Source organism: Hyla sarda, chromosome 12, assembly GCF_029499605.1.
Source record: "Hyla sarda isolate aHylSar1 chromosome 12, aHylSar1.hap1, whole genome shotgun sequence".
Classification (NCBI taxonomy): domain Eukaryota; kingdom Metazoa; phylum Chordata; class Amphibia; order Anura; family Hylidae; genus Hyla; species Hyla sarda.
This window is the reverse complement of record NC_079200.1, coordinates 66,167,463-66,175,859: the sequence shown is the minus strand read 5'-3', so window position 1 is coordinate 66,175,859 and position 8,397 is coordinate 66,167,463. Positions and strand designations below refer to the sequence as shown.

The 8,397-nt window shown below is 45.6% G+C and overlaps 1 long non-coding RNA gene across 1 annotated transcript in view; it reads left to right on the top strand.

Annotated features, from left to right (window-relative positions):
- The first annotated feature begins 2,254 nt into the window (after positions 1 to 2,254).
- Positions 2,255 to 8,397, top strand: part of LOC130297114 (uncharacterized) — a 41,005-nt gene continuing 34,862 nt past the window's right edge. Inside the window, exons 1-2 of the long non-coding RNA XR_008849401.1 lie at positions 2,255 to 2,389; positions 2,478 to 2,600. This is a non-coding gene — a long non-coding RNA (uncharacterized LOC130297114). The remainder of the gene's footprint in view (positions 2,390 to 2,477; positions 2,601 to 8,397) is intronic.

The window sequence follows — 8,397 nt, the reverse complement described above, 5'->3', positions numbered from 1 at the left end:
GTTCAATCCTGCAAACTTAACATGTCCCAGTGTTGTTCCAGTATAGTTAAACCTATAGGCCTGCATCTCCTTGGCGCACAGATCACCCTCACCATCACCCACATCTCAAAAAATATAATTTTTTTTGTTCCTTGTGAAAAGATGTCTCCACCCAATCCATTCTCATTACATAAGACAGTGGTAATAACTTTTCTAATTGATCTTCAGGTGGTATATCTCTCATGGTGCTGTCACAGGAGAGGACTACTTAATGGTAATTTAATATTCTTGATCCCACTATTGTACCATTTGTTTTGAAGCTGGGTAACCTGCATGGAAAATAAAAATCACACCCTATTTTCTTCTCCTGTTTGGTTTTCTTCCTGTATTTTTCATGTAATACTAATTGTAATGAGTAATAAGTCTTGGTAATCCATTAAAGTAGATATGCAGCATAACACTTTTATGTCACCGTGTCCCCGGGCTGCAAAAACAAATAAAACAAACTTTAACTTACCTTCCTAGGTTCCTCCGTTGCTCCAGTATCGGCGTCCAATTTCTCCGGCGCTGCTCGGCTCCATGCTTCTTAGGCTCGAAACGTCACACTGCGGTCAGCGTATCGCCGGCGTCAGCGATGTCTGTTTCTGCCGGCACCTTACATGACAGTGCACTCAGCCTATAACCGGCCGTGGTGAACAGGGGGCATAGCATTGTTTTGCTGCATATCTCCTATAATCCCTTGGGGATTCAGGGTTTTTCCGTTTTTGCACTTTAGTTTCTTCCTCCTCACTTTTTAAAAATATTTTTTTTTAAGGGAAGGGGTTAAATCATCTTTATTAACTTTTTAACTATAACATGCAGTACTATAACATGCAGTACATTGATTGCAGGCACTGATCAATGCTATGTCCTAGCATTGCATTGATCAGTGTTATCGACGATCGATTGCTCAAGCCTGGATCTCAGGCTTGGAGAAATCAATCGCCGATCGGACACTGAGGAGAAAGATAGGGACCCTCCTTGTGTGTCCTCAGCTTATGGTTACACGGCGGTGGTCCCGGTCAGCCCGACTGAGCTGCCTGGATGTATTTTTTTACATTTTAGATGCGGCAGTCAACTTTGATCGCCGCGTCTAAAGGGGTAATACCTGACATCACTGCGATCGGTGATGTCTGGTATTAGCCTTGGGTAACGGCTACCGTTAGCCGCCAGGACCGACCCGACATGACGCGGGGTCACCGCGTGACCCCGCGTTATATTGCGGGAGTGGGCGCAGGGCTTACAGGTATGCCCTGCGTCCCCAAGAGGTTAAGGAAAGGTGGTGTTTATATCCAGGTTTCCAGTCCCTAAAGCTGGCCCACACATAAGAGCTGTCAGCTACCTCTCCTTGGGGGAGATTTATAAAAACCTGTGTAGAGGAAGAGTGGTGCAGTTGCCTATGGAAACCAATCAGATCGCTTCTTTCATTTTTCACAGGTCTCTTTAAAAATTAAAGGAGAAAAATGATTGGTTGCTATAGGCAACAGCACCACTCTACACAGGTTTTGATAAATCTCCTCTCTTATTCCTACCGAACACGTGCCTGCTCAACTCTGCTAAGCCTAAATGTGTTCTTAATGGGGAGAAGGCTGCCGACTGCTCTGGTGTTGACTTATCTCTTCCAAAACTAAAGTATTGTGCCTGTTAAAAATCAATTTGTCCAAACATATTGGCCCAGATTTATCAAACAATGGGGGAGATTTATCATTCCGTCTATCATTGGCGCTGTGATGGAGCTGTCATGTAAAATTAGCGACATTAGCGACATTTGTGCGACTTTTGTAGTAGACGTTTCCTAGCAGAAGCAGTACAACTATTTCCAAATTAGGCATGCAGTGCACCCTTATTTATCATTTTAACCTTTTAGAATAAGTCTCTAAAAATTTAGCAGACCCCGATTTCCAGGCGCTAAAGTGCGCCGACAAAAAGTACACGTACAAAACCTCGTAAGCTAGAGCTTTTCCCACCCGTGCAAAGCGACGGGGAATTCATCATGTACAGTACACACTTATGATAAATTACACTCTGCAAAGGAAAAAGTTAGACAGAAAAAACGGCGGTAAAAAAAGAGTAGGGTACACTTTGAATGATAAATCTCACAGTGAGAAAAAAAAAAGAGTAGAGATTTTTCCACAGCAACCAATCACAGCTCAGCTTTCACTTTACCAGAGCTTGTTAGCTGAGCTGTGATTGGTCGCTGTGGGAAAATCAATCCACTTATTCTCTCAAACAGTTTGATAAATCTGGGCCATTGTCCTTTAAAAGGACAAGGATGATGAGATGGATGTCAGAGGACCACCTAACACATTAGATGGTTAACTGGTCCTGCCAAAATTTTCTGGTTCAGATAAAAAATATCTTGACTGTACAGGTAGCTTAAGGCCTTTTTTCTTCATGGGTCTGTTGAGGGGTTGAGAAAATCAATTTACTGGTAAATAATCTCTCACTTTCGTCTCTAGAATCATAATGCCAAAAAATACAGGGGGAAGCAGCCAAGATCGTATGCAAGGTCAACAGGATCTTGAGTCAGCTTTGTGTATTGGAACAGGTTCCCATAGCAACTAACATGCTTTCTGTCTCTGGTAAATATATTTATTTTCTACTGTTATAGAAAAATACAGATGACTAGTATTTTATCATTTTACTGCCACATGCTTACATAGAAATGTTTTTTTGCCAAAAGAAAAGATAAGAGGGGGCGGGGGGGGGGGGGGGGGGGGGGGGGTTGTTGGGAGGGCTTGTAATGTAGGGGGTTTGCAGAAGTAAGGCCTATTATAGAGAAACTATCACAGGCCCAGCATCATACAGGTGGCCACAAAGCGGGAGGGAAGGTTGAGCAGACAGGATACATCCCAAAATTGTGAGGTACAATGCAAACACTATTAAGTCATAGGTCAATATAGCAAGTACATTAAAAGCCCTCTTATATACAGATGTGGACAAAATTGTTTGTGCTCTTTAGTTAAAAACAGAAAAACCTACAGTGCACCTTGAAACAACTGAACATTGACAAAAGTAATAATAAATAAAAATGAAATGAATTAAAAGGAACATTGAAAGTGGACATTGCTTATGAATTGTGGTTCAACAGAACTATTAGGTAAAACAAATAATAAAACTGTCCTGGACAAAAATGATGGCCCCCTAGAAAAGACAGAAAATACTCACTTTCCCTGTTTCATACACATGCAGAGAGCGAGTGCTATTCACTGCCTATAGCCAGACAGCACTTCCTGAATTTGGTCTCCTGCCAGTCCAGGAGATCAAAGTATGTGCATTTGAGCAGACAGAATGCCGTCTGGACCAGAAGGGAGACCCCTAGTGGCAAGATTTATAAGGCCATGAAAGAGACATAAAAATTTTGTTTCAGGGAGGGAATTACAAATTTTATTTATTTTACCTGCTGTATCATATAAAAAAATATTTTAACTCCTTAAGGACACATGACGTACCGGTACGGCATGTGTCTGCTCCCGATCTATAACGCGGGGCCACATAGCGGGTCAGGCCCGGCCTCTAACAATGGCCGGGACCCGTGGCTAATAGCGCGCGGCATTGATCGCGGTGTCGCACGCTATTAACCCTTTAGATGTGGCGTTCACGCCACGTCTAAAGTGAAAGTGAAAGCATGCCGGTTAGCTCAGGGAGCTGTTCGGGATAGCCGCGGCGAAATCGCGGCATCCGGAACAGCTTACAGGACAACTGGAGGGCCCCTACCTGCCTCCTCGCTGTCCGATCGCCGAATGACTGCTCAGTGCCTGAGATCCAGGCATGAGCGGTCAAGCGGCAGAATCATCGATCACTGGTTTCCTATGAGAAACCAGTGATCAATGTGATAGATCAGTGTGTGCAGTGTTATAGGTCCCTATGGGAGCTATAACACTGCAAAAAAAAAGTGGAAAAAAAATTAATAAAGATCATTTAACCCCTTTCCTATTAAAAGTTTGAATCACCCCTCTTTTCCCCCCCCAAAAAAAACACAGTGCAAATAAAAATAAACATATATGGTATCGTCGCGTGCGTAAATGTCCGAATTATAAAAATATATCATTAAATAAATCGCATGGTCAATGGCGTACGCGCAAAAAAATTCAAATTTTTATATCATGACAAAATAAGTCCTATAAATGCAAAAATGGTACTGCTAAAAACTTCAGATCATGGCGCAAAAAATGAGCCCTCATACCGCCCCATACGCGGAAAAAAAAAGTTAAAGGGGTCTGAAGATGACAATTTTAAACGTATTAATTTTCCTGCATGTAGTTATGATTTTTTCCAGAAGTACGACAAAATCAAACCTATATAAGTAGGGTATCATTTTAATCGTATGGACCTACAGAATAAAGATAAGGTGTCATTTTTACCGAAAAATTTACTACGTAGAAACGGAAGCCCCCAAAATTACAAAACAGCGTTTTTTTTTCTATTTTGTCTCACAATGATTTTTTTTCCCGTTTCGCCGTAGATTTTTGGGCAAAATGACTTATGTTATTACAAAGTAGAATTGGTGGCGCAAAAAATAAGCAATCATATGGATTTTTAGGTGCAAAATTGAAAGAGTTATGATTTTTTAAAGGCAAGGAGGAAAAAACGAAAATGCAAAAACGGAAAAACCCTCGGTCCTTAAGGGGTTAATGACAGTGCCCATATTTTATGTATCAATAAGGCTGAGTAAACAGTCCACATATGGGATGCTGTTGCACTTGCGCACATTCCCAGTGCATGTGCGAGATCTTCTTTTGTCACCAAACCTAAATCTCATTCGTGCAGCCGTGGCATTGCCTGCACATGTGCGAGAACTTATTAAAACAATGCTCAAGGATGTTCTTCAGCCATATGGTAAGTATTCAAGCCTCATCCCTAAAGTTTTTAATGTGAGCATATGATTTTAATAATAATGATCAGTGACAAAATTAATAACCAAATGAATAACCATAAAAATAAGAATAAATTAACAACCACCAAGGATAATTACTATTCTATTGGGGTAAACATATATTGATTGTAAACAGCCACCAGGATAATTACTATTCTATTGGGGTAAGTATATGTGGTGGCCACGGGTGAGGTCCGCAGCCACCGCTACGCTGGGGTTAGCTACTTGGTTCTTGGGGGGGTTATGAACCCAGGGTCGGATGGTATTAACCCTTAATGTCACGTGACATCACTGTAGTCTTGATATTTCCCGGGGTACTACAGGTCCGGGGGAACTCCGTCTCCCCACAGGCTAGCAAGGAAAGAATTGACTCCACACTAGGTTGCAGTTTAACGGAGGCTTTACTAACTTGAAGATAGGTGGTACAATCTCCACAGCGCTCAACCAAAGTCTCCCAAAGGTTTAACAGACAGTCTCTAGAGGACCACACAGCTTGCAGTGCCTGGACTTGATATTGCATATATGCTTGGCTCTTATGGCCGGACTAGGAGTTTTAGGTCTGCGCTATATTAGGCTTGAGATTAAAGTCACTTACTGAAGTGTCGGTAGATTTGTGGCTTTTCGCCGGAAGATAATGAATTGTCCTTTAGGAATTCTCTGATCAAGGCTGAAGTAAAGGCTTGCTATTAGTTGGGGTTACTTCATGCTTTTCTTATCTCTCTCTCATCTTTGCTCTCACTCCTCTGCGGATTCTCTCTGCTACTCCGGAGCTTCACCTCCTCTGAACTCCACACCACTCTTTTCAACTCCTCTCCTCCTTTACTCTCCTACTCCTACTCTCTTCTCCTACTCCAACAGGAAATGCCACCCCTTATAAGGGAAGGCTAAACTAAAGCCCATTGGCCAGGCAGCTGTGGATCTTAGAGTTGTCTGTATCCCCTTTAGGATTCACAATAAAGTTACATACAAGTAAGAACATATTATAACACCTTAAACAAAATTTTAGTCTAGCCCTCAGTCCTCCACTCTCACATACCCTGACTAAGTGCAAATACACATTAGAAATGGTTGAGTCCCTGCAGGGGAGCCCCCAGGACACTGGAGGTCTCAATCTGACAGGGCCTAAAATACCTTGACACAATGTACAATGTACCTGTGGTATATACAGATGTTCCTTATCATCTACAGAAATAAAAATCTCGGGACATACATGTTTATCTTCCCTACTTGGGTTCTCATAGTCTCATCTTCAGTAAATATCAGACCATTACTGGTTAATTTCAAACAAAAATATTAATAGAAAATGGTAACAAAACAGTTTATTTGATATAGAACTGATATTCAAAATATATTGATTAGCATTGACTGGTAGTTCATAAAAAGGCTGTAAATGTGAAGCCCTCATTTAAGCCTGTTGGGCTATGGGATTTAAGGTTGAATATCCAAAAAGCTTTTTATGGGTGTAGTTGTCACGATGCCGGCTGGCAGGTAGTGGATCCTCTGTGCCAGAGAGGGATTGGCGAGGACCGTGCTAGTGGACCGGTTCTAAGTCACTACTGGTTTTCACCAGAGCCCGCCGCAAAGCGGGATGGTCTTGCTGCGGCGGTAGTGACCAGGTCGTATCCACTAGCAACGGCTCAACCTCTCTGACTGCTGAAGATAGGCGTGGTACAAGGGAGTAGACAGAAGCAAGGTCGGACGTAGCAGAAGGTCGGGGGCAGGCGGCAAGGTTCGTAGTCAGGGTGGATAGCAGAAGTTCTGGTACACAGGCTTTAGACACACTAAACGCTTTCACTAGGCACAAGGGCAACAAGATCCGGCAAGGGAGTGCAGGGGCAGTGATCAGATATAGCCAGGGAGCAGGTGGAAGCCAATTAAGCTAATTGGGCCAGGCACCAATCATTGGTGCACTGGCCCTTTAAGTCTCAGGGAGCTGGCGCGCGCGCGCCCTAGAGAGCGGAGCCGCGCGCGCCAGCACATGACAGCAGGAGACGGGAACGGGTAAGTGACCTGGGATGCGATTCGCGAGCGGGCGCGTCCCGCTGTGCGAATTGCATCCCCGACGGCCATGACAGTGCAGCGCTCCCGGTCAGCGGGACCGACCGGGGCGCTGCGGAGAGAGAGACGCCGTACGCGCTCCGGGGAGGAGCGGGGACCCGGAGCGCTAGGCGTAACAGTACCCCCCCCCTTAGGTCTCCCCTTCTCTTTGTCCGGTAACTGCCTCCCCTGGGATGAGGACACCGGGAAAGGATGGAGGGATTCCTCAACGGCAGGCAGAATAGGAGGAGTAGGAATGGGGAGGGAGGGCAGAGGGCGAGGCCTGGCACGGGGCAGTGTGACACCAGGACGAGGGCCATGAGGAGGCACCGAGGCTTGCCTGACTGGACTGGGAGGGGGGGAGAGGCACTTCTTAAGGCAGGCAGGGTCCATAACGACCTTAGGGAGACCGGATACAGGAGGAACCACAGGGTCACGGCAGGGAGTACTGGGAACCGGTTTAAGGCAGTCCTTGAAGCAAGAGGTACCCCAGCTCTTGATCTCCCCTGTGGACCAATCCAGGGTTGGGGAATGGTGTTGAAGCCAGGGTAGTCCAAGGAGAATTTCGGAAGTGCAATTGGAGAGGACCAAAAACTCAATTTTTTCGTGATGAGTTCCGATGCACATTAGGAGGGGCTCCGTGCGGTAACGCACGGTGCAATCCAACCTGGCTCCGTTGACCGCGGAAATGTGGAGTGGCTTGACAAGACGGGTCACCGGGATGCGGAATTTATTCACCAAGGACTCCCGAATAAAATTCCCAGAGGCACCAGAGTCCAGGCAGGCCACGGCTGAGAGGGAAGAGCTGGCTGAAGGAGAAATCCGCACGGGCACCGTGAGACGTGGAGAAGCCGACTTAGCATCAAGAGACGCCACACCCACGAGAGCTGGGTGCGAGCGTGCGTTTCCCAGACGTGGAGGACGGATAGGGCAATCCACCAAAAAATGTTCGGTACTGGCACAGTACAGACAAAGATTCTCTTCCTTACGGCGATTCCTCTCTTCCAGGGTCAGGCGAGACCGATCCACTTGCATGGCCTCCTCGGCGGGAGGCCTAGGCGCAGATTGCAATGGAGACTGTGGGAGAGGTGTCCAGAGATCTAAGTCTTTTTCCTGGCGGAGCTCTTGATGCCTCTCAGAAAAACGCATGTCAATGCGAGTGGCTAGATGAATGAGTTCATGCAGGTTAGCAGGAGTTTCTCGTGCGGCCAGTACATCTTTAATGTTGCTGGATAGGCCTTTTTTAAAGGTCGCGCAGAGGGCCTCATTATTCCAGGAAAGTTCAGAAGCAAGAGTACGGAATTGTATGGCGTACTCGCCAACGGAAGAATTACCCTGGACCAGGTTCAGCAGGGCAGTCTCAGCAGAAGAGGCTCGGGCAGGTTCCTCAAAGACACTTCGAATTTCCAAGAAGAAGGAGTGTACAGAGGCAGTGACGGGGTCATTGCGGTCCCAGAGCGGTGTGG